At 39.4% G+C, this 27,940-nt stretch overlaps 1 protein-coding gene across 3 annotated transcripts in view; it reads left to right on the top strand.

Annotated features, from left to right (window-relative positions):
* LOC100578925 (protein Tob1) overlaps nucleotides 1-27,940 on the top strand; it is a 103,599-nt gene that overhangs the window by 46,685 nt on the left and 28,974 nt on the right. The window contains exon 3 of one of the 3 annotated variants that reach the window (XM_016911501.2): nucleotides 8,324-8,489. The exons of 1 other annotated variant lie outside the window; for it this stretch is intronic. The gene's annotated coding sequence lies outside the window, so the exon portion shown is untranslated. Of the gene's footprint in view, nucleotides 1-7,728; nucleotides 8,490-27,940 lie in introns of those variants that run through there. One more of the 3 variants, XM_006563990.3, reaches the window with a different exon arrangement.

Raw genomic sequence — 27,940 nt, 5'->3', positions numbered from 1 at the left:
TCAAGCAACAAGGTTCGATCTAATACCTAATGCCCCGTGCCACGGCCAATTCATACGTTTGTTACGCCGCGTTTAACTCGTAATTAATTACACAGCGATTCGATAAATAAGCAGCGCGCAAGCGTTCATCACCGCTCGCTCGTTGAATTCGTAATCAGTCGTTATTACCGCGTACGCCGTGCACGCACACAAGCGCGCCTCCCCGAATCGAGGACCGAGCGGAAAGGTAGGAAAAGTCGAAAATTGTTTTCCACTTGGGGAATGGCCGGCTCGAGTTTCGACAACGAGTCACGTGTATACTCGCTTTATTCCACGACGTGCAATTTCACGGTCGTGACCGGTGTGCGGGTCGCTGATAAAAGCTTAACTGGCTATCGCCAGTGTTCTCGTATCTCGCTTGACGAAATAGTCTGAAAGGCTGACGAATGACTCTGTTCTGCATTTTTCTTTCTTTCTTTCTTTCTTTCTTTCTTCTTCTTTTTTTTTTTTTTTTTGTTTGCATTCGCTAGAATCGTCTATTTCGCCGACCGTCGACTCGAGTTTCGATAAATTTTCGTTTCGGTGAAATGGAAACGACGTATATTATTCGACGACCCGGAATGGAGATGGGTATCCATAATGATAGAGAAATAGTAATTCGATGAATAATTAATTTAGAAAGGTAAAATCGGTACATTTGTATGATAATCTGACCAAGTATCTTCCCGATTCTTGCTTTTCCATCTCTTCGAAGAGACGTTTCGAGGAAACGTTTTAAAAACGTTTCCTATCTCTCGATCGAATACCTTTCGAGACGAAACGAAACGAAACGGAACAATTTCATAAGAACGGAAATAAACAGTTATCCGAGAGCGAAACGTAATTATCCAATGTCCGGTGAAAGAAAATCCCGCAACCTATCCCCCATCCACGCGGAAGTATTGGAAATAAAGTGTTCGATTACAGTTTTGTTCGACTAGAATCTATAGACAATTCCATGGAAGAGGCACCGATCGAATTAGATCGTTCAAACCGATATACAATGAAACGAGTTCCCCGGATAAGATACGCCTATCGATCAACCACGTTGGATACGTCCCTTCCATATATATATATATATATACCCATAAACTTTATGTATTAAAATATTTCCTCGTGCGTGTGTGTTTACTTTTAAAACAGCTATCGATTTTATCACTCGATAACTAACAATATCGGTACGCGTATTCACGATGGTTGAAAACGAAAGAGGCGTTGTGGATATTATTATTCCAGGGAGACTTTAGCGACCGCGCCAGATGTAATTTCATCTCCAGAAGAAGGAGGAAGTGGCTGGAAAAACTCGAAATCGGAAAAAATTCGATCGATCGATCGATCGGTCGAGAGACACGCACTCCGCCGATCATCGTCTCCTTCGTTGGCCACGAATACGCCACGAAGAATATGCATACACGCGGAAATACGAGGTTTGCGCGCGCGAATATTTGACTTCGATCGAGGCTACCGTCTAAAATTCCTGCTGCCTCGGATTTTCGCAAATATATTTTTATCGAGCGAGGAGGACGTTTCCACGAATTTCTTCGAAAGAAACGGTGGAGGAATATTTTCTCGCGGTTACCAAGTACGAGTCGCGCGAATATTGAGAAATATTGTTTGTTCCCCGGGAGAAAACAATCTCGATATCGGTTGTTATAACATCGATTTGCTCGCGCGACGAACTTGAGGGAAAACGAAATTGCTCGCGACCGAAAGAAATCTTCCCTGCGGCATTTTCGTTTTGGAAAAACGCGCGATATTGAAATTCTTATTACAAATTATATTTCCACAAGGTGGAACGGATAAACGAGCGATCATCTCCATCTGGAATCAATGAAGAAACACGGTCGAATTTGTTCGAACGGGATAGAGATAGAACAGGATCGAAGCAGTTCGATACAAAGTTCAAATCACGATATACCACGGTTGACATTTCGCAATCGAGAACGAAATTAAAACTAGATTCAAAGCCAATCTTGACTATTAGCGCGCTAACTCGATCTCCCGTTAACTGTCCCCAATTCATTTTTAAATTAATCGTCGAAAAATATCTTCGACGAGTCGACATCATCGATGATAAATTATAAAATTATTTTACGCACATCTACAAAAATAACACATATGCATATATATATTCAATTATCATTATATTCGACCAGGCTCCAAAATAAAAAAAATACGTGGATAAACAAAGCTGGACTGGCAAAAAAATAGGGAAATTGGGATGGAAAATGCAATTCGGTTTTTACTGGCCGATCGCAATATCTCGATGTAGTTGAATTCCGCTCGTTCACGTGCCACGAGGTCAGTCGTAAAACGGTGCTGGAAGAACGTTAGCTTGTTACGCAAAATAACGATGGACGAGCGAGCGAGCGAGCGAGCGAATACCAATACAAGTGTTTTCAGCCTGTTGGCCGTGACCACGAAGAGAGGTGGAACTGTGCAAAATAGAAACTTGGTTGAGCGGCGCCTTCGGTAAAGGACAAACACGATTATCGGCCTGGTTATCGGTGGCAATTAATCAAGCCACGATTTATCGGCGAGCCGGGGTTGCATAAATTTTCGCATCGTACCGATTACGTACACGACTACGATCGATTAACTTCCTAGTACACGTAATCGTAACTACGCAGAAACGTAGTTTTTCTCCGATATATATGTGTGTACGTATTTATTTATACTACAATTGTATTTTCCCCTCCAACTTTCTCACTTTTTTCCATTTCCTTTTTCAATCTTATCCTCCTATAGATACGACTCGTGTTGCTAATTACGATTTTTCGTAATTAGTAAAACGCGTACAATATTTTATTTTTGAAAATAGAAGCGAGATATTATTAATTACGAATTATATATGATATTGAATTTAGAATTAGAATGGATAAAAATGTTGAAAAATATCGTCGTAAAAAGTTACACTTTATTTCGTGCATCAAGGGATGAATAGATATGAAATTCTCGTGTAATATTTTGTACTCAGAGGTGAATTAAAATGAAATGTAAAATATTTAGAAGCAATCGATGATGAATCTTCGTTACTTTTCATTTTTTTCCCCCCAATATCGATAAAGTAAAGCTTGTGGATTAATTGGTAGGTACGTTCAAGGTGAAATTAATCGTGGCAACCGAAGAACGAATTGTTTCCGTTTCTTTCACGAGCCACGTTGTTGCATCAAGGAAACGAACTTTTCCGTTGCTCGTCGCGCAACCGGCTAATGTTTGCTCAGATCGTATCGCGAGGCTATATATTACTCAAACCGGTGGCCCTCGGTTACGTCGTGGAGGAAATATTAATTTGTCTACAAATCGCGATCACGCGCGGTTACCTGAATTACTCCTTAAATTAATCTATTCCCAAGTTTCGTTTCATCTCGAATAAAATTTGATCCGTTAAAAATTATCCGTTAAATATTCCATTTACCTCGTCTCAGTTGTAATTGTACAAAATTTAACTTCGACCGTGAATAAATCTTAAATCTTCCATATATAAATATTCCAAGATTTTCCAAAAAACCTTCCACTGGACTGCAATATATTATACACGTTGATGATAAATTTACTTATCGGTTGCCTCGTTATTGGTATAAGTAATTTCTGAAATTTTTTTATTTGAAAAAAAAAAACGTAAAACAACTTTTGTACCTTTCCGTCTCGGAAGATCTCCAAAAGTCGAATCATCGTTACTTGGCATATTTACTATCAATTCACACTCCGGTTTTTTAAAATTGTATTATCTTAGAATTATAGAAACTGAACGATTTCAAAAATTTACATTTACTTTAAATGTAATTAATACCGATCAGCCTAATGCTTCACAAACCAGTCGAAAAGACTTCTAAAAATTATCTTCAATCCCTTAAGAATACACGAATGAAGAGATTAGTAATCCGTACAACCTGTAAATCCTCTTAATTCTATATTTAAATAAATAAGCCTCGAATAATCGACAATGTTGTGCATCAACCTTTCGACTTTTAAAATTGTTGAAATCAGATTCATCCTATCCCATCATATCCCATCTATACATTATAATATATATAAATATATACTCCATATCTAGATGATGTGCTATGTAATAAAATATATAATAAAATATACGTGTATAAACGTATACTCCATATCTAAATGATGTGCAAAGAAACGACTCTCTATACAACTCCATACAGTGATATCCTATCGACTCTAACCAAAAAAAAAAAAAAATAAAAAATAAAATAAAATAACAATCGATCAGAATTTTGAACGAAATCTCCTCCCAAAAGAAATTACCTTCATCTTCATTCCCCGTCGAGGAATTAAAAAAATCAGGATTAATCGTTGACACAGGAAACCGAAAGCAACGGTTCCCGAACCGTCTCCTCTCCCGTTAATCCGTCGTATCACTGTAACACGGCCCCCGGTTTCCTGCTCGGATATTATCGGATTATTGCGTTCGCGGCCTGTAAAAGTTCATACCGGTAATCCTTGGCATACTTAGACCGGACAAAGTCGCGAGCTACGTGCTCGCTCTTAATCTCGGTCGAAAAAAACCTGCCACGAACAATATGCGCGACACGTGATGCGCGTGTGCGTGTCGCGTACGTGTGTAGTCCGAGAGCACCGGTTTTACACGCTGTTTTGCACGCTTTAAACGCGCGTCTCGTCTTCATCCCTCCTCTCCCCCTTCTCCCTTCCTTCGAGCGGAGAGACATTCTTATTCCAGCGCTTCTCTCACGTTCCTGCTTCCCGCGCCAGAAAAATTGGCTAACCTGTTTACTGATGCAACAAAGCAGAGGAAAGGAAAGGAAAGGAACGGAAAGAGAAACGCGTCTCGAAACCGGAAGGTTTCGAGGAGGAGAAAGATTAAAAATACCGAAGCCGTGAAAGACGTGGTGCTCGAGAAAGATCGGAAGGAATTAGAATTCTCTTGGAAAGGTTAAAATTGGAATCGAGAGCCATCTTTGCTCTTTTTCGGTCGGATTCATCAATTCCCCGGAACAAACTCGGATCCGCGCGAGATAGAGAAAGAGATTCGTGCCGATTCCGAAACCGCGCAAGAGCCAAGACGGGCTAACGCAAACACGGAGGGAGAGTGATTGCAAATAAAATTATATCGAGCGGCGGGAGGAACAAATAAGAGATGGGATCCGTAAATACGGTTAAAAGGAAAGTCAACAGGGGCGGTTGGGACCAACGCGTTACGGATGTGCAAACGAGGGCGTAACTGGATCGTGGGGAGGAGAGGGGAGGTGGCAGCGGGAGGAGCAGCGCTCACGTTTTGGAAGGGGTATCGAGAGGAAAAAATTGATAAGAGGGACGAAACGACGAGAACGAACGCGATGGTATCGATCGATGGAAGGCGAGAAGAAACTAAACCGAATTCAATGAGGAGGAGGAAGCAGGAGGGAAGGGTAAGGTGGTTGGAGCGATAAGGAAGCCGCGGATAACGGATAGCCGGGGCGAGTCGTTAAACATTGGACGGAAACGAGTCGAGGAACGTGGTGAAGAGCGAAGCGAGGAGATGCGTGTGTTGTGCGTATATATATATATGCGCTGATGTTTCCTTCCTGTTGAACTTTTCACGTGCCCTGCACCCTCTGAACTGTGCGCTCGTGCGTGCTTTTTCTATCGTTCCCCCCCATCTCTGCAAGCGTGACACATTTTACATCCACGCGACGACCGGCAAATACGGAGGGGATGTTAAAAAGACGCACATCGGGGCTTTTGATATAAATACGCGCCGCTTGGAAAACATCCACTCGTTGATCGAATGTTTTATAGGGGAACGGAGGCAGTTGGATCGTCAGCGATTTACTTTCTCCGTTTTTTACGGATATCGTTGGTCGATAAAAGAAAATTTGTAATTTCGAGCGTGGAGAAAAATATGTTTTAAGTTAGCGGTTGTCGATATCGGTATCGTTGCAATAAAGATTCTGTGGAAAATTTCGAAGAACGGAGTCGAGCGGAGGTTTCCAAGCGAATTTGCAATTTTTCTGACTCACTTTTGACTCGTTTTGTTGCAGTTAGGTAACCGGCAATCGCAATAACGTGTCCCGTTTCGGAAGGAAATAGAGTATTTTCACCACTCGTAATAGCCAAATGCTTAGCGCCGTTTCTGAAAACTGACTCACAAATCCGCTGCTTTCCTTTCTCTCTTCCCTCACAGGCACGCAATCTTTGATATTTTTGTTGCAAGTTTATGTAACCAATTCTAACCGATGCGTTATTTCATTTATGCATTATGTAACATGTTGTTTTGATCTTGAACAACACACGTTCCCTGGCCGAATATATCGTAAAACGTCTCGACGTCTCCGAGATAGATCTTATAAAGTGTATTATAAATCGATACTTTAAATTCCACGTGTCTCAAACCTATTTGAAATTTTGGACGAGAGTGCACATCCGCGCGGAAAAGACGCGCGCTTAATCGTAAACAAATATCGATTCGAAATGATCGATCGACAAGAAACAGAAATATATCAGAGCGAGACAATTCCGCATTACGTAATTGCAATAAAATATAAAAAGAAAAAAAGGAAAATTCGATCGCAGAGGAGCGTGTCGGATCGAAAAACGGATTCTCTAATTCTCTCGAACGAATTTACGGTAGCCGAGATATCGCAATCATCCGGCGAAACCTTTCGTTCGTGTATTACGAGAAGGAGAAAAATGGATTCCGCCCCGAGCCACGGCCGACACGAGTTTATAATCACGATTACGTCTCGTCGGTCTTACCTCATCGCGGAAGTCGCGATACGAATCTACCTTGCGATTTGTCGCGATTGTCTTCAGATAGGGGGCTTCCTGCACGTTCTGTTGTCGTTTCGTGCTTACGCGTAAGTGAATCAAGGTCATCCGATCTTAAACGACTCGCCCGAAAGATCGAGGCGTCACGATTATCGTCCTCCGGGTCGAGCGATATGATTAAATCCCGATATTATTATTATTATTATTATTATTATAGAAATTTATGCGAAACGCATTGGTTAATAATTATTAATTCTTGCTAATCTATCCTGTGCATCGTTAACGATAGAATAAGTAAACCAGATCCGAGATACGATTTCGCGCGTGATATTACCGCGTTAGACTCGTTTGCATCGTGCAATAAGTTCCATAAATAACGAGATTACGAAAAGCCTAAGTGCAGAAGGCTGAATCACTAATTAAAATTGCTGGTAATATTTTTCTTGGGTAATTTGTATTTACGAGTGGATGTTAAAAAAAATTCAACGAGTTAACTCGATTTATAACAGACATCGTTCATACTGGTGCTACACTCTTGGTGTTCCATTTCCCTCGCTATACCTCAACAACGGGTGGAAACTAGGCTCTAAATATAGTTAACCAGCTCCAAAAGGAACAGAAGCTCTCACCCTATCTTTAACATTCGCGGTAATTTTCCTAAATGTAGTTTCCCTCTGTATAAAATAGACCGATCTTTTTTTTCCCTCCCCGAAATCATTCTATTTCGAATCTCGAGAAAAGTGGGATTCTTCGATAACTTTCCTTATCAACGTGCCCGCAAGAAAGCAAGAACAAGTGCTAGGAAAAAAGTAGTACGTCGAGCGACCGCGACACGTCGAAGTCTCGCGTCCTTGCCAATTATATATCCCCCTCTCGTGGCTCGCGGAGTGGGATCTTTCCCCACCCGATGGCTCAGTGGCTCCCCCTACTCCTCTCCCCGACTCCCCCTTCGCCCAAAGCGATATGTAAGAGGCCGCACATGTTTCCCCGCGTTCCAGTCTCGCAACGGCACTCGCGAGTGACTGCTCGTGTAAATTTACGTAGCGGTAACCGTTCTGACCAAAAAAAGAAAAACGTTCGCTCGCGGAACGAAGGACATTACAGGGGCACTCGTGTTGTATATAATATCTAACGCTTGTCTATATATGTACATAGATATACGCGTGTGCAGTAACGCGCGCGCGCAAAGGACGAGTTCTTTCCTCAGTGCTTCATTCGAGAACTGACACGACACACCGCGAACGTCGTTGCAACGAGCAACACGACCGAATATCGATAGAAGAAAAAACACAGCGAAGAAAGGAGGAGCAATATCGCAAGATCGTCATTGCTCCTTGATCGTTTCCCCCTTTCTTCCGAATCTCCGCGTCTTTCTTTTTTTACTTTTATACGTAATACGGTTTTACGGCGTCAACGATACGAGACATAACCTTATTCCACCGGATGTAATACCGGATCGCAGTGAGAATTGATATTACGCGAGTGACAACGCTTGTTCCCGTTTTTTGGGGACTAGAGCTACAATCTCTATAAAAAAAGTGTATAATAGAAGAAAATATTTCGTGGTCGTACCTTGTAGGAAAACGGAGCACGGTGAGAAAGCAGAAGTGTGGATATTCCGCATTCCGGACAAGGATATTCCGAGGGTGTTGCCGAACTTAGTGATCTTCCATTGACGTCATTTCGTGCTTTCGTACTTTCATTCGAGGGACGAGAATAGTTGTTCGCTGATTCGACAAAGACATGTGAGTATCGAACTTTTCTTCACCGATTCGAGAACACTCTTTGAGTTTTTTTGATCGCGTTCACTCCACGGAACAGTAACTCGCGTGATCTCAGGCCTGTTTTTTTTTTCCACAACTCTTGTGTACACACGCGTCACACGGTTAAGTAATTTATGCACGAAACCCGTCGCGATGCGAATTCTGTAACGTGTCACGCGATCGAAGCACGTTCGACATAACGGTTCAACAGCGTCTTTGCCGCGTTTTGTGGCGCAGTAGTCGCGCCAAATTCTACCATTCTGCGATTATCGCAATTCATTCGATATATCGAATCGATTGCTTTGACATAACTTCACTTGCGTCGTAATTTCAAATATCGTGTCGCGTCGAGTCAAATATTTTATTTCGAATCGCCGATGTGTCTTTATTGTTCGAATTGATAAAAAAAAAAATTGTCACAATAACGTATATAAAATTGAACAATCGAGAATCGTTTCGAAAGTACGAAACACATATGTTGGTGATATTTTAGTAATACATACAGCATAGTGATACATATATATATATATAAGTGATGATTTCGTAACAGTCACCGCGATTCATCTTTGGTAATCACGAATGTTATATAAAAATATTAATCTCAAAAAAATTAGAATATTCAATATTATATCGTAAAAAAATTCTGCGATATGAAATAGTTATCTCTAATAATTTATTTAGAAGAATGATTATTAAATATGATAAAATTCTTTAGTAATGCGCAGTGAATCAATAACCTCATAGAAACATTCAATGGCACGCTTTGGCAAAACAAAAATAACAGATTTGTGTGTCATAGATTTCTTGTTTATATCGTAAAGATACGTGATCATGTTATTATGAATTGCGCAAAATTTCGCTTCGAGACAAAATTCTACTATCTTTTATCCATTAAATCGTTTCTATAAATAAAAATTTAATGGAAACAAACTTAAAGAAAATGAGCAATATTATCAATATCCTTGAATTTTTTTTCACGATGTTACTTACAACAATACAAATGAATAGAAAAGATTGTGTGATGTCATTTAAAAAATTAAAAGCGTCCTTGACTTCTTTATTAAAGAAAAAGCGTTTCAGCAATGTTTGATCCCAGCGTATGCATTCTCCGCTCTTTTTTTCCTTTTCTTTTTTTTTTTTTTTGCATATTTTTTTACAAATGCAAATCGATATACACGATGCATTTTATTGATTACTTTGCAATAAAAATATTATATTAGGATTCTTTACGAACGTATTTACTATTCCAGCATTTATATTGCTTTTCGTTATCGATAGAATGCTGTTTAATATCTGTTTCTTACTTTCTATTACATTGTTGACAATATTCGAAAAAACCATACTAACATTTAACGTCCTATGCTTTATAAGTGATTACCGATCGGGCGTGTTAAGTTTTCACGCTGAAGAAAGGTGTGATAGTGTTAGAATATCGATTCATCGAGACGATTCATCCGTTGGAATGCAGCCTCGTTTAAAAAGGTAAATGAAATGCCATCGGTTCGACGGATCGATCTGAAAATCGCGACTCGTTGCCTCGTCGATCCGAGGCGTTTCGCTTTTCTTCAAGGTTGGATCTGGAACGATCGCCGTGACTCAGCCTCCTGGTATTACATCAAACAAACATGCCTATTATGACAAATTACGTTAAAGTCGTAACGCCGTCTGGAAACTCTTGCTTTTACCACGGAAATGGCGATTTCCATTTCGCTTTCGATTTAGGCTTCGCCGTGTGTGACGCGCATCGCGTCGAAAGAATTAATTAACTAATTAGGCGCGTGTGATGAATTAATGGGTCAAAACGCAATGTAGGTATTTACGCATTTATTTACGTCAGATTGCTCGGGTTGCTTACGAAAATAGCGCGACAATAATAGCAAGGTCGCAGTCTCTCATTCGAGATGGCGTCGACGATTCGCGTTTGATGAATTAATCGATCAAGATGGTTTAATAAATTATAATGAGATCATGATGCAGATCATTTTTGATTTTATTCATCATGCAAATTTTTATCTTAAACTTATCTTATCCGTTGGTAATATTGATTATATAATAATTTATATATTATTTGTAATCGAAGAAGATTTTTGCGTCGTAATAAAAAATAAATTCATAGAGCGAATATTAAAACCTAACATCTATTTACAGAAAGTGACAGCGTCGCACGAATATATACGATCTTTCTCTTACTTTTCTCGCGGTACAACCAGATTGCAAAATATAGTTTCTAATTCTTTAATCATTCGGTTAATTAAAACATCGTTAATTTAAATATCTTTATTCCCTCGTAAAGTATTCACGCGTAAAACATTGTACAAACACGAATATTCAATATATGAAAATTATTTAATATAAGTATTTATGCATTTTGCATTCCAACAATATCTTTCCAATATAACACGGATTTGGCAACGATTCTTCGCTCGCGCGTTTCTTCCACCGTTCAATATTTTTATTCGATTGAAAAAAAAAGATAGAACGGGATTTCTGGGATCGTAAAATGCAGAATCGCCGATCGATTAATTCAGATCACAGTTAATTACAAGCAACGACGCGGATAATCGAAAGAATTTTATCGGCAAGAATTTCCTATATTTCACGGGGACGTAGCGTCATTTCGAAGCGCTTTTCCTCTACGCAGTTCGAATTTTTTCGCGATTCGAGTCACGCGAGTCGAGGAAAACGGAATTCAATAGTTCCATTCGACGACAGAGAGGAGGGAACCGGATCGTCCTTCTTCCTCCCTCTCTCTCTCGTTCGTCCTCTCTCTTCCTCCCTCTTTGGAATGGCACGAGGCAAACGAATTATCCAACTCGTGCCGTCCATCGAAATCGGATTATCGTCAATTCCTCTGCACTCAACCCCGCCCAACATCCAACACCCACACAGTGTGTGTATCGATTTTCGTCGCTCTGTATACAAGCAACTTATTTCATCCCAGCGCCGTAAACATTTCGGCCCTAAGCATTCGTCGCGCGGATTAATCACGGTTTAATTGGAAAATCTCGCTCGGCAAATAAAGCTTTTGAGGCCCGCGCAAACATGTCAGCCCAGGGGCCGGCCAACGAAACCCTCGCTTCGCGTCAGCGTGGGTGGAGGCCACGTTCGAATATTTCCGCCACCTTTTCACAGAAAATGGTCCCGTTTAAAGGTTAAGAGTCAGATTTAATTACGGAACGACGTATAATACGAATCTTGACATTTCGATCCCCGATATTTTTACATTTTTCGTCGCAATTTTCGATATCATCACATCTATTTCTATTTTTTATTTTTTTTTTAATTTTTCAATCTTTAAGAATTAAAAGTTTATCGGATCCTACTTGCTTCTTGCTTATTTTAGATAAAAATTTAATTTCATCGTTTTATTTGCAATACGTCTAAATTATAAATTGTCTGAAAAGTTTGCATATTTGCAAATAATAATCTGATGAGAACTTTGCACGAATCGTTACCAAGAAAAGAATTCTTCTTACTAATTTCTTACGATATATACTCGCTATATCGATGTATCGACACGAGTTCCAGAGCAGAATCGGGACGATGAAAAATCGGTTGGTAATTAAAGAGTGCGGTGGAAAGTTTCTCGGTTCGTGTTACTCGGCCGAAAATTAATATGCCGATATCGAAGGCAAAGTATTCGTGCGGGCGATAAATTCCAGCCACCGCGTTTCTCCGTGGTCGAGAGGAAGGCGAGATTAATCGTAGTCACTATATAAAGAAAAAAAAAAGAAAAAAAAGAAGAAGAAGAGAAAAAGAAGAATCGGGAGTTTTGGTCAGGGATGCGCATGAAACGTGGACGATGGATGGGTTTAATTCGATGTAAAATCAATTCCTCGTCTCCTCGTAATTAGTATTCTCTTTTAATTATCATCGTGATTTATGCGTCTTATGGATCTTTTGCATTATCATCGTGATTGAATTGAAAGCTACGGGAGGATAATACGCGTTTCGTATCGTGATTAACGAATGTAATGTGAAATTTTTTTTTTTTAAATTATTCATCCGAATTAGGAATGATAGTTCAGATTTTAAACATTTAAGGGGATCAAATTTTGACTCTTTCTCAATTCTGATCGATTTCTTAAAATCTTTATTCAACGAGTAAATGAATTATCACAGAAATTTACCGATTTTTTTACGAGATCACATTTCGACGAACGATCGATTTCTTTCTTTCTCTCGTAAGAAGGGCGTAGAAAAAAATTGTGCTTAGAGAGTAGGGAAAAGGGGGACGATGTTACAATTCATCCACCCCTGTGATCAAAATAAATTTTCCTGCCGCATTCGGCCTTTACTGGGCCATCGAGCAACGCGCGTAGACACGTTTTACGAGGACGAAAGTCGAATTTTCATCGCCTCTCATCCCTTTTCGACGAAACAGGGTTTAGAAACAGGCTGTTAATCCTCTTCTCTCTCTCTCTTTCTCTCTCTCTCTATCGTAAAAGGTTCTCGAACCTTCGCTTCGTTTTACAGAGTTTGCGATAAATACTATTGGCCTTGTAAATCAGCGTCCGCTTTTACACGAGCCGGGGAATCGAGCTTCTATTTCCACGGTCCAATGCAATTTCTCACGTTTTTTATACGATCGCAAAAAGCGAATCTGAATCTTTGTAAGGAGGAAACTGATTCTCCATGCAGCCCGCATTAATTATTCTGTACGTACTTCAATGCTTCGTGGAAAGGAAACGTGAAACGAAATATTGGAAGGGGGAATAATACGATGGATCGTTGCAAGGTTATTTCTTATTTTTTTTTTTTTTTCATTTTCACGTGCGAATAGTTCGAATTAATAGAGAGATTGAATTATTTTTCTCCTCCTTCGATAGTATATTCCTAAATAAAAATTAAGAAAAAAGATTATCTCTTGTCTCGATTATTTCTCGATCTTCGGAAAGAAAAAAATAAAAATTAATCAGAAACGTTATTATAAGATAATACGTTTGCACATTTTACTTCTCTGATAATATGCTCTGATAATAATATACGATTCACCTTATCGAACGAGTCCTGTTAGCTTACACCTCTTCGTCTTCGTGCGATAAAAAAATCTGTATCGAAGAAAATTTATGCCGTATGATAAATTATTCTAAATTGAAATTGTACGAGTACTTTCCATCTGCAACAGTCGCACAATGGCGAAAGTCTATTTCGAAACGTCTCGAATTAATTCTAATCCCTTCCAAGTTTGTCAATTCGCAAAGAGTTTCGTTCGATTCTACGATTCTACACCTCGCTTCGAGACAAGTTTCACGGAAGCGCGATCACGCTTTTCACGCGTCACCAACCGATCCATCGCACAACTCGAGGATCGCCTCTCCCCTCTCCCCGTTCAAGAATAACGTTGAAAACCGTGTTCATTGTTCCGCCTCGTTGTTCCATTCTGGACGCGTAGCGATGTCCTGTTCCGTGAATCGTTGGTATTTTTTTTCGGGTCGGTCCGCGAAACGAAACCTCTTCGGTTCTCCTTTTTTTTCGCGGAGAAGAAGAAAAAAAAAAAATTGAAACGTGAATGGACTGAGAACCGAGAGAGGAATTTGACGTAGGTAAATATCCACCTGTGGACGTGTTTCGCGTCTCCTCGAGCAATCTTGCTGATCCTTGAATTTCGAGATATTAAGGAAAAATTATTGCACGAGTGGAATATGAAATTATACGATCGTTTAAATTTTCTTTCTCTGGTGGAAAAATTATTCGACGAGATGAATAAATAAATTGGGGAGAGACTTGGCGATGTAAAACCTTGGCGATCGTATTTTCCCTCGTATTTTTCATCCGAGAGATGAAAAATAATTGATGAAACGAAGGAAGGATCGCGAATGGGAAATTCGAGTAGAACGCATCCACGAGAGGAGATTACAAACGAGAAATTTGAGGCGAGTAAATATCTCTATCGAGGATTTTCGAATTCGGGAAGATGGGAAGTTTGAAGTAAGGTAAATATCTTTTGGATACGTTTCAAAGATCTTATATTGATTGTCGATAGGTGTTGAACAGTCATAATTTTAGTTACGTTCGCGAGGAAATTCCTTTCTGCGTGAAAAGATCACAAATCGCAAGTTTCGAGCAAATATCTTTTCCGAAATTCCTTCTATTGTTGGATAAAATCCGAATGGGATATATTTTGAAATAGATAATAGATATCGTTTTTCAATGTATTTTTCAAGATCTTGCGACTTATTATTAATAGTTTCAGAGACAAAATTAGAGAAACTTAATGAAAGAGGAAAGGGCAACGTTTATCTCGAGAAGATTGATTTTTTAATTGCTATAAAGTTATATAATGGGCGTAAAATTTGATTAATGGCTAATTTAGATAAAATAGCAAGAGGGAAAGTCGTGATGCCCATTGGATCGTCAAAGATCGTTGTGAAATTAACGGTGAAAGCAGTGACATTTAACAAAGATGTTGTTCTCTTTTTAGTAATCGTCATCCGTGAACTCCGTTTGACATATCGTTTTTCTTCGGTTTTGCTTCCCCGGTGAGCAAAGGTTGCAACTCTTAAATATTGCCCGTGGCTCGACGTGAACTTTGCTCTTCTGCACTTGGTATTTCCTCGTCTTATATAGATACACCAATTCCATTTTTCCAATCCGCCGTTTAATTTTTCTCCCTTCTTTTAACTCTCTTATTATATCCAACCTCTTCTCTCTTCTCCGTGGAAACTCGAACGTTCTCGAAATAATCGAAAAAATATTATTCCTACGACGGGAATGTCTGAACAAATTTAACCAAAAGTCTGAAATAACAATTGGCTCGAAAACAGGAGGTCGCGTTATTGCTATCTCATTGCAATGTTCTCATCTCTAATATCCAACCACGAATCTCTCTCTCTTCTCTCTTTCCTATCAAATCGAATCAAACAATATTAAACAAATTCGAATTGATCATCAATCACAAAAACTTTTCGAAGATCTTAGGTATTTATCTTATTTTTATATAAAAGAAGAAAAGAGAGATTCGAAGAGTTTTCATCGTTTACATCGATTCACACGAATGTCTGTTTGTTACAGACATTCTTTCGAAAAAACATTCGAACGTCTGAAACTTTAGTGCCGACACATTTTTAATACCCTTCGATAGAACGAGTCGAGGATGTTCTCTGTTTTGTGTTGAAACACCGCGTTGCAATCTCGTTGCATTAGGATCAGCATGCTCGTGACGTAAGCGAGGTTTATTGATTCGCAGAATCCAATATAACGAAGGCAAGCGCGGGAGGGAGGGGAGGGTATATTCCACCTCGTTTTATAGGCCGTATTTCTCGTATTGTTGGCAAAAATCTGAAATCTCGCTTTCGACTCTTTTTTTTTTTCTTCTTCTTCTTCTTTTCTCTCGAGCGTTCTTGAGATTCGATTGCACAGCCCCCGCGATTTTCGCCGACCCATTTCCCACGTGAAATACTCCCTTGCGAAAATGGAACAGAGAGATTCGCTTTGCCAACTGAAGAAACTGCCACTTCCTCGTATTACGTATCACGAATCGTATAATAAATGAAAAGTTAGAGAAAAGGTAAGGTGCTCGGTCTGACCAGTGACGGCAGTCTCCACTTGAAAGTTGGTGAAATTGATCGCCAGTGGAAAAGTCGAGTTATAGGTGAACGAAAAGTTGAAATTATCTATGAAAATATGGACTCTATTATGCGTAGAATTTTGTATCGAGTATAATCTTTAAATAATTGAAAAAAATAGAATTATAAGGGAATGAATATATCGATTCGAAATCTTGAGCACCTTTAAATTAAATTAATAAACCACGAAAAGAAAATAGAATCCGATCCTTCCATTGTCCTTTTTTAAAATTTTAATTTAATTTTAATTTTAATCCGTCTATTAGAATCTTAAATTCACTTATCGTCTACGAAAAAAAAAATAGAATTCTAATTCTTCCACAATTGCATCTTCCTTTAAAATTTTAATCAACGTTCATTAGATTGAGCTTAAATTAAATTAAAAAATAGAATTCCAATTACAACTCCTTTCATCGACATTCCAACAAGACAGGATTTGACTCCACATTGATTCTACTTCCGCGAACGAAAACTTTCCAACCAACTAAATTTTTCCTCCTCGACCTTTCCATCTCTCTTCCTTTCTCAAATCTCAAAGGAAGAGCAAACGAGCAATCGCTGGAAAACTCGCTGGTTGTTTTACAACGATCGTAACCAGAGGATGCGCCCCCGTGTTTACCGTAATAAATTTCCACGCGACGTTATTACTCGTCCCAACCTCGTTACCGGGTGTAACAGCTTTTATTTCACCTTGACTCCGCTCCCCTCCCCTTCCGCTCCCGGTTTAGAGAGGGGTTGCATTTTTCGAGGGTGGCGGCACAGGATGGGGAAAGGGGGCGGTGCTCTCGTTAAGGGCTCTCGAGGAAAATGACAGGGTTGCCAAACGAATCTCCAAACGTGGCTGCAAGTCGGGGGGCGTAATTTTAACCCTAGGTCGTAGCACTCGAGCCCTCGTGTGTCGAGCCCCCTGTCCTCTGTTTGCTCTCGCAATTTCGCCTTGTTTTATCGCTCGCGCGATCAAAATTACGAGACTTGGTTGGCCGACCACGTTTCGTGCTCTCCTTCCTTCCTTCGATCCTCGCTACGTTTCGTATGTACAGATTTGTATATACTGTATTATGTACTTATATATATATATATATATATATATATATATATATATATATATATATATATATATATATATATATATATAGGCACAATGTGGAAGATTTTCGGTTACGTGACAAGCGTCTTTATTCTCATGCGACACGGAACACGGCCTCGATATATTGGTAAACACGCAGTCTGATTAAGCTTGTGGGCGGCTATTTAGGAAGCCGGTCGCGTTTCGAATTGGAACGTTTATGGAGATTGATCGGTGGGCGAAGCTTTCAAGTTTGTGGGTCAGTCAGAAGGGGTGAACGTTAGTCGGTGGAAGGAGGAAGGAAATCTTGTTCGAGCGTAGTGGAAGGGTTTAAGATGGCGGTGACCGACGAAGCATTGGAATTTTAAAATTAATCTCGGGAAGGGAGGATGGCTCGATATAATAATTTAATTTCAAAGCGTACAACCTTGTGGGATAGATTTATCGTAGATGGAAACTGAAATACGAGGTAAATAAATATTCAGCCATTATCTGTTGTGTACTTAGTTATAGACTCGATGTGATAATTTCAAAGTATACACACTTGTCGTAGAAACTCAAATACAAGCGGATAAAAATAAGAGAAAAATTCTTCTTATCTGTTTGAATCGCGTTTCTTCGAGTCATCGCTTCGAGTCACGAGAAAAAAAAGAAAAGAATAGAAAAAACGTTCTCTCTCGCGTCGAAACGTATTTTAATTCTCTCAAACGATAAGATACCTCTCTTAAATAGATCTCGTCTCGCCCCGTATTTTTATTATATTTTTAATAAAATAGAAATTTCATTTGTAAAACCTTGAATCGTCCGTACGTCGTCAAAGGCAACGACAGATATCGGGTGTAAATGCGGGGCGCCATCGAACCGCGGCTTATTCGGTGTCACGTAAAAGTAAAAGTGGATGAACGGAGGAAAAATTCTCTCCCCCTCCTCGCGCACCTTTATATACACCGTCCATCGTGTGTGGCCGGATCGAGGAGCAGGCCGAGATGACCCAGTAGCCCGTTTTCCGTGCGATTTACACGACCCTCCAAGTTCAAAGTGGCCGAGCCAAGTCGTGCATAAGCATTATCGACTATAACCGTTCAAAACGAAGCCTTTCGCTGGCCTCCGTCACCGGTTCGGACGATTTATATTTATACCCGGTGCAAAAGAGGATCGTCGAAAAACTTTTGGATAATTAAGGATTTAGTACGTGCGAGCAACGTGATTTTAAATACTTTCACGATAGTTCGAAAAATGATATTCTTTTTTTTTTTTTTTTTTTTTGAAATAATTGAACATCGAAAGAATAATTCTAATTTCACAACGAATCACGAAATTTCATCACTCCAGTCCGACTCGAGTACCGAAAAATTCATTCTTATCGCGTTCGTATCTCTTTAATCACTATGCACACGTCACAATCGTAGCTCGATGGTCGATTCCTCGAACAGAAACAGGTTACGGATATTATGGCAAAGAGCATATTATCGTCAGTGATATATTTATCGATAGAATTTTGTAGATTCGTTATCGTTGCATGTGACTCCCTCGTGGATAACAATAGAAAGTGTGGGAAGAGTATTAACGGATCGATCTGGCCAACCCGATCCCCGGGTTGTTTCTTTTTTTTTTCTTTTTTTTTTTTCACTCTGCTTTACGTAACACCACGCGATCGAAGGAAAGAAGATGGCTCGTAAGAAGGAAACCGTAATGAAACGCGAACAATGTGCAGAGATTACGCTTAGGATAAGTGATATGCGAGGTATGCACTTTGAGACACTCGCTCCCTTTGATATACCGAGCGATGTCTCAGTGTCTTTGATGCGTCGTTGCTATGCTAGATATTTTGCAGTTTTATGAACTTGATACGTATCTTACTTAAGTCTTCGAGAGTCGTAGAGCTGTTCCGATACTAAAAATTGGTATTCGTTTCGAGGGGAGATTTCAAGTGGGCGTAGAACTCTTGATTCTTTCGATTTTATCATCACTCTTCGTGTATGATAGATTTTTCTTGGATTTTTATTGTTCTTTTTTTTTTAAGATTTTTGCTCGAGTCGAAGAGATTTTAGAGCATTGTCGTTGGAGCTATCAAATCGAGTTTCTCTTGAATTCAAAAATTGTAATCATATATTGCCAATTTTAAAATTCGAGGAACGATAAAATTTCCATTTCGAATGAGGATAAATTCACGACCATGAGAAACTCTTTCACGTCTAAGACAAAAATTCTTATTTTGATAGAAAAGAATGGTTATCGCGTATGTGAGAGCTTAAATCGAATTAATCGTACAAAATTATCGAAGATTGCGTCTTGAAGATAATTAACCGGCTGATAACTTCATCTTATCGAATCAAAAAATTGTACGATTTTACTTAGAAAGTAACAGTATTATGTATTTCTTTGAACGTATTAATTTCTTCTTTCTTCTTCTCTCTCTCTCCCTCTAATATTTTTCAATCGCGCAGATTTCTGTTTCTGCCACGCTGCTTATTCATACCACACACGATAAAATTTCGCCGATACAATTTCGTTACAATGAATCACTTTAATCCTTGGAAACGACAACCGATTATCAGAGCGCTCATTCTGTCTTTTGTTTTTTTCCAAATGCGATTTTATTCCGTCTGGCTTTGTGTTTACAGATAAACGAGAACGCGATACAATTAGCCGATTTATTAATGTTGATAACACACCCAATATTTCTCTCTTCCCCCCTTTTCTTTTTTTTTTGTACACGCTTGTAACGGACGTACATCGATTCTCTCGTTATCTTTATTTATATCGACTCGACGTTTATTATTACATAATTGACGTTCTTTTTTGTTGTACCATCGTCGTTAATGGTATTATGATCCAGTCTAGAGAAATTGTATCGTGTCTCTCGCAACACAAACAAAAATATTATTCGAAATTAAAAAGAAACTAATTAATTATTCTCCAATATTTCATAAAACCGATTCCACTCGCTAACCTTACAAAATAAAAAAAAGGAAAAACAATGAACGATGACCCATTAATAATCCTAATAATCGATACGATCTTTCCAAACAAAAAAAAGAAGAGAAAAAAATTACCAAAAACATGAGCCTCGCCGTTTGCACGATCCGGGGCTGGAATCGAGGCGAGCTTATCGGAAGCACTTTGCGCGCGTGCACGCACCGCTCCGCCCGGCGTGCGTTTATCGCGATGTAACGGCTCCATCGCGATGAACGCGGTCGTGCGATATTACGTAGAGCCGCCATCCGCGGAGAAGGACAACCTGATACCGATATCACGCCGTGTGGACGGAGGGAGAAGAGGGGGCGAAACGCTATCGCGTTGGTATCGCGCGTCCACGATCCCAATTTCGCGATACCATCGATCGTGAACCGCAACCCTTAACCCGCGCGGGTTATCTCCGCTCGGCAGAGAGCGGCTCCATCTCGAACCCGTGATTTCGAAATTCACGTGCCCGCGATTTCTGTCGTACGATGAGCACGTGATTTTTCCTCTTTTTTTCCCTTTCTTTCTCGAGGATATGGAACCATCGATATAACATTTGTCGATTCTAATAATAATAATAATGTTAATAATTAGGATGGAGGAGGATGGTGTTTGGGAAGGAATCTTTCCTCTTTTTTTCCCTTTCTTTCTCGAGGATATGGAACCATCGATGTAACATTTGTCGATTCTAATAATAATAATAATGTTAATAATTAGGATGGAGGAGGATGGTATTTAGGAAGGAATCTTTCCTCTTTTTTTCCCTTTCTTTCTCGAGGATATGGAACCATCGATGTAACATTTGTCGATTCTAATAATAATAATAATGTTAATAATTGGGATGGAGGAGGATGGTATTTGGGAAGGAATCTTTCCTCTTTTTTTCCCTTTCTTTCTCGAGGATATGGAACCATTGATGTAACATTTGTCGATTCTAATAATAATAATTGTTAATAATTAGGATGAAGGAGGATGGTATTTGGGAAGGAATCTTTTTCTCGTTTCCGTTCCGTGAATGAGATCATCGATATATCGTGTAAATGTAAGCTAGGGAAGATAATGGGAATTGGGTTGGGGGGAAACGTATCGTCGAAAGTATTAGGGATTCGTATAGGGAATCTTTTTGCGGAAACGGAATTATCAACGTACGTGTGTGGCGCGTCTGTTCCATAAGTCTGTCCGGACAATAGGGGGTTAGAAGATATATTTCTCTCTCTCTCCTTTCTCTTTTTTCCTTTGTTGTTGAAGGGAGAATATAACTCATTTGCGAGTGAAATTTTTTTCAGCGTGCGCAGCGATCCAACTAAGAGATAATTAATTTTTCTCGCGCTTGGCTATTTTTCCACCATTTTGTACGTACCACTATTCTTTTCTTGTACATCGTGCTAGTGTCTGGCCGTAGAGACGTAGGATTAAAATTTTAAAAAACGATCGCTCCGGAAAATAGTTTATAGAGGTTGTTTTGTAAGAATATTTTTATGAACCAAGTAAAATTCTTTGGCAGTTAGAAAATTAATTATAATTATCTCGTTCAAAGATCTTCCTAATACGAAGATCCGTTTTCAAATTGATTGATCTATGTATTTTGTTTAAACAAGTATGTTAAAATTATACGAGAAGGATATATCTAATAATTAATTAATTCTAATTATTTAATATATATATATATTTTTCTATCAAAAACAGGCGTGTTCGTATTTCATTAGCGGGAATTAAGTTTGCCAGATGCTGTGTGTTTAATTGATACACGTCTACGAATTAATTGAAACAGGGGAGGGGAAGGAGGGAGGAAAGTGGAACGAGGGAACGGAATAATTGTTGTTCCTGTTAGCATCGTTATCGACAAAACTCGCGCCATCGTTGAAATTGACATCTGTCGCAACTTGTCTCCTCTCTGTTCCGCCGCGCTGTTATCACACGGGCCGACTAGTAATATTTAAAATTGCGCGATCTCTATCGGGTTTCATAAAATTTCCCGGATTAACTTCGAACCCCGTTTATCGATCCCCCTGAATTTTTTATTTACCACGAGTATCGAACTTGCTCTAAAAATTTTTAGAACAAATCTCTTTCTTTTGATCGCTTTGTCTCTCAATTTTTCTTTCTTTCTCCAGCTCCTTTTTTCTTTTATCCTCCCGAATTTTTATTTATTTGATCTGATCAAATTTCTTACAATTCCTTTCACATTTAATTTCTTCCAAGTTGAAAGTCCAAATTTTTCATTTTATTTTCGCACTCTTAATGATTTTCCTTGAACGCTCGATACGTTAGAGATAAATATTTAGAAAACCTTGAAAAGTGCAAATTTACATTCGCAACTTTCGGCTTGCAATTTTTTTCCCTCCAATCACCTGCCCTTTCACTCACTATCCCATCTCACGTATCGTAAATTTCAATTGCCTTTCTGAAAAATTCATGAAAAAGGCGCTTAAATTACACGCGTATTTCTCTTCACCTATCAATCTTGCGTAAAATCTGGTTCGTCTAATTCGTCGATAATCGAAAAGGAAATATAGTTGTGAACCAATTGCATCGATTTCGTAAACGTTTCAGTCAAAATCAACAGGGAGGGAGGGAGCGTCTCAGGAGTACAATGTGTTTTTCCCCAGACGCCTAAAGTACAGATACGCGTGCCAAATTGTTTTCCGCAAGCTGTGTGTTGCGCAATTGATAATTTATTGCGAATAATTGTACGCGGAGGCCGTGGGTATTGCGTCATTGTGCATTTGCATACGAAAGACGCATACGAAAAGGTGTTGATTGTCTGTGAAACATCGCCCCGTCTCCAAATGACGAATATTAACCCTTTGAACTCACGTTCGCGCATCACGTCGAAGATACGAAAATTGTAGAGGAAAATCTCGTATCGTCACGCTGAAACGTTTCTCTCTAAAATCTTCTGCGCGTGTATTCGAGATCTGACTCGACAATATTAATTTGTTAAGTTTGTACAAATAACGAGCGATCACGCGAACATCATGCACGTTCTTTTCCTCTTCGATCGAGGAACTCGATATCGAACGATTCGTTTCCGAGTATTATTTTCCGAAACGATTAATGAAGATATGCACAACACAAGGAATTTGAATCTATTGACGCGATGACGCGTGAAAATGACAATACGAGTTACAGCTGTTCGAGTTCGAGATGATGGAATTTTCTTCAAGCGATTTATTACCGATTATTATTGTTGAAAAAAAAAAAGAAAAAAAGGAAAAAGAGTTTTTAAACAAGCTTTACAATATTCGTGTGATAATGAAACTGATACCGGTTATCGGAACAAGATAATGACAATTATATTAGAATCAAATTGGATTGATACGGACGAAGAGGATGAATTAACAGGATTTGTTAATTAAATTTAACCCGGAGGGATTAAGAATGATCTTCAAGATCTTCAAGTTTCAAGGTAATGAAGGAGAGGAGACGAGGTTTTATCTCTTCTATTATAAAAGATAAACTATACACGATGACAGGGGAAGATAAATAAAAATTGCATTGCACAACTTGTCATTATATAATTAATTTAACTAATTTACCTTAAAATAAGTACAAACGCTCATGAAAACCAGTCGAATTCAAACGGTTAATTTATCTTATAAATACCTTTTTCTATTTTTCTTTACTCGTTGCAAGCCATGTTTCAATATGCAGAGAAATAATTAATTAACAATTCAAACAATCGGAGAGATTACATATGGAAAAACCTCTCTCTAAAAAAATCTTTGATCCTCCTCCTCATCCATTCTCCCCACCGATCTTTCGCTACCATTCGCACCATTCCATCTTCCTTCCTCCGCCATCCACCGATTCCATCGACCCGCTGACCCAAATCAGGGGACACCGATCAAGTGTCAGACGCACGCGAACGTAAACGTCTGAACGTCTCCTTCCATCGCACGTGGAACACTCGAAACGGGTGTCTGTGACGGGCGAACGCGACCACCGACCTCTCGAAGAAATTCTGCCCGGCGGGCAAACAAAGCCGCGGGAAGGATTTCCCTATCGATAAACGATCGTTGAACCATCCAAGTGTTATCGCCCTATTCCTCCACCACTCCTCCGCCGATCGAAGATCGGCCGAGGAAGAATCGCCGCGCGGAAACGACTCTTCCTCCTCGCCCCTCCCACGTGTGTTAACTCGCGATAACCGATCGTATCGATCGCACGAACGCGCGACCCTTGAAACGCGGATCTCGAGGCTGGCAATTATTTTCGTTGGACACGGCGATGCATGTAACTCGCTCCCCTACGAAACGAAATGTAAATGGAATTTTTTCTTGAGATCTTCTCGAACGGGAAGAAAAAAAGTTGTTATTGTTATTTATTCGAATTTGGATTTTTTTTTCTCGGAAGAAAAGAGAATCTTTCGTAAGAATGTTTGAAATTGATAGAAGCAATTATCTATCGTAAATGATGGCAAAATAATAAAGATAGCGATACGATATAAACAGATATAAAAGGAAGGATTATTAAGAACGCGTGAGTACGCGACTCACGTGGCGTGGAGAATTAATTGAGCCATGATTTTCGAGTTTTTATATATATATATACGAGCTTCTTCAAGTAGAACGTTACTCATGTTATCGCTTGATGGAAGATAAAAATTCGTCGCTCGTTGATAACACGTGGAAAGACATTTTCCAACGTGAGACATATTCCGTGTTACTCGAAAGCCATTGCCCAACGTCGATAACTGATTTTTTTTTCCTTTCTTCCTTAGAACGAGTTAAGATCGTTATCTCGAATTCCTTGTCTCTCTTCGTCGCTACTGTCTCGTTCGTTGGAAAAATTTGTTCGTGAAAATGGAAATTCTTGTTAAAGCGTTCGATCTCCGAGGATCGAAGGTATCGATTTATTTATCGTTCCCCTTAAGAAGGCCCCTTAAGAGCTGAACACCGGCCAAACGTGGTGAGACGGTTGCCAAGTGAATCGCGATTACGAACGGGTAAAGAATCCTTGGCTTGGACGGAAAGTCCAGCCAAAATTTCGTGAAAATCGATAACGCTTATGTAAAATAATGCACGATATAACATTCTCTGAACGTAGTCAACCTTGAAACCTCTCAAATATACATTTTAACACAATGGTGGATGAACACGCGTCCCTTAATTATAATAAATTCTCCTTCCGTGTTCTCGATTCCGCGAATACTTTCCATTCAAGCGTATTATATGTTCCAAGCATCGACAAATCTGATAACGATACTCGAGCCTCTTAATCGAGCGATGATTTAAATTCCTATTAACAAAGTAATACACGAAAATTCTCGTCCCATTGAAAAATGATTTTCCAATTTCGTTTCATTTCATCGGAATGTAGGTCGATCTTCTTCGAGCGCGTGTTTCACCGTTTAAGATTCGGAGAAGCGAAAAAAAGCGATTTACTATCACGGTTAATTGGCGTGCTAACGAAGCTCTGTCGCGATTAAGATCCCCAATGATAAATTTTACAGCGTGTCGCGTCGTGAAAATGCTTTATTGCACCGACTAATCGGCGAGAAGCGTGCGATGTTGCTCGGCTCGGCTCGAACGAGTATTCGCCGTATTTTATGGCATGTAATACGTCTCTCTCTCTCTCTCTCTCACGCATTCTCTACAGCGCGTACCACTCTTTCTCTGTTTGCATATTCGAGGGCTCGGTTCACTTCCGTGTTGACACGAGGTTGCAGCGTGCATGGAACGAGCTTAAACTTCTACGCTGTACGTTTTGATACGTTTCTTATTAAACGAGTCGTGCTTCCTCGAATAAGAAAAGTTTTATATATATATATATATACGGAATTCTTATTGAAACGTTAAATATTTTAACGATCGAATCGAATATTGGATTGTTAATAACTTCGAGAATTTATGTACTTTCGTTTCTTAAAATTGATCCTCGCAGCAATTGTACGAGTTGTTTTTTTTTTTCTTTTTAATTTGAGAAACGAAGAAACGAAGAAATACGGTTAATCGTTAAATCAAATTTGGAGAGGGAGTTGATTAGCATGATGATCGATGTTATATCACGATGTTTGATTCGTTAATGGTGTTAATTATTGGCAATTCTACTACATTAGCCCGCTCGACCTACGCTGTTATTAGTCGAGGCTCGATGACTAAGAGGAGACAACACGGCAATTCGTCATTATTAATTGCTACATCGAATTCGTGTTTCTGGCTCGGATTTGTCCGTCTGCGTGCTTTATATATAGAAACGAATCGCGACCATTCTATTTTCACGGACCGATAAATAATTGCATTCAGATGCGTAACATAACCGCCTCGCGTCTTGCCAAGCGTCGTTCGGGATACCTGTCGATGATATTATAGATGATTGCTGACAAATCGTGACGATAATATTTCCTTTCGCTTTACAATTTGAAGAAAGAGGAGTACAAAGGATACAGAAATTTAGAGAAAGAATACGTTGAAGAAATTGTTATTATTTTATCAATAATAAGATAAGAAAAGAGGATTGAATCGAAGAGGGAATATAATTTTGAGCGAAGAGAATTTTATTTTTAAGAAATTCGTGACACGGATAAATTGAGGTGTAATGGAATGGCATGTATAAATAGATAGGATTCCACCTATTTATATATATATTCTGCACGATAAATTGAGATAAATAGTTCCAGCCAGCCAGTATCTCTTAAACCTAACCATCTATGTGTCACTACTTTTTACAATATCCTCTTCTATTCTTATAAATATTATCGAAATTAACTGGAAGCACGACCAGTCATTTTATAAAATTAGCTGGAACATTTCACTCGATTGGCATTTATCGTGAAACAATACGATATTCGAATAAATATTAAGTACAATATCGTTATCTTAAAAAGTCTCGTTCCTCCTCCTCCTCCTCGCTCTTCAATCATTCGAAATAATTAATCTTGATATGGAAGATATCTCTATCTCGATACGAGATTGGTGATAATCGTATCCGCCAGATGGCTCGTCGTATCCTCGATTTCCCTTCGCGAGCCAAATCCCCTCCTCCCTCTCTCCTCTTCCGGAAGTTGGTCGTGGCTTTCGAAAGCTTTCCTCGCGGCGAGCATTAATCCCGCCAAACTTTAGCCTCTCGTTCTTTTGTTTCGTCAATCCTGTTACAAAGAGAGGCGAGGCTTAAAGCGAGGAAGCGCGATCAGAAGCCTTGGAAAACCGGCGACCCTGTTATTTCCCCGGTTTCCGCGATTTTCGCCACCAAAGTTGCCCCTCTTTGGCTTTGAACCTCGGCTGATTTAAAATTGCATCCTTTTCCACGTGAAAAGTTCCGCTCGAAAAAATGATAAAATGCCTTGAATTTCGTAGCCCTTCAGAACTCGAAGGATGTTTCAATGGAATTTTAAAAAAGTTATTTAAAAAAGAAAAAAGAAACTATACATGATATATCCTGCAAAAATGGATACGTGGCGTGGATTTTCTATTCTGTGACGAGATACAGCGCATTTTTCGATAGAAAGGATCGAGGTTAAGATGTAAAAATTGAAGAAATTTCACTTTTCGAATGAATAAGTTTATCGCGTGACCCAGTGGCGGGATTAATCGGATATGTCGGTTGCGGGTTAAGATCGTTAGCGAATCGGTGGTGGCGATTGTCAGAGCTCCACTTGGCAATGGTGCCGGAGTTTTTGCTCCGAATATAAAATTAGGTCTGTTCCTCGCCGCGGCCGCTCGGATCTCGAAGAGCACACACAGCGCTACGTAAATAGATCACCGTTAGAATGCGCCCAAGCCTTATTCACACTTACGTAAACAGGCCTCGAGATCGCTCTAGGTGAGCCTTCTTCGCTCTCCTCTTTTCGCGCGCGGAAAAAGAAGGTTTCGATCGAGGAATTTCCGCCCGAT

The sequence above is a fragment of the Apis mellifera genome, linkage group LG3 (genome assembly GCF_003254395.2).
Source record: "Apis mellifera strain DH4 linkage group LG3, Amel_HAv3.1, whole genome shotgun sequence".
Classification (NCBI taxonomy): Eukaryota; Metazoa; Arthropoda; class Insecta; order Hymenoptera; family Apidae; genus Apis; species Apis mellifera.
The sequence above is the reverse complement of the archived record's forward strand: the minus strand, read 5'-3'. Positions and strand labels throughout refer to the sequence as shown.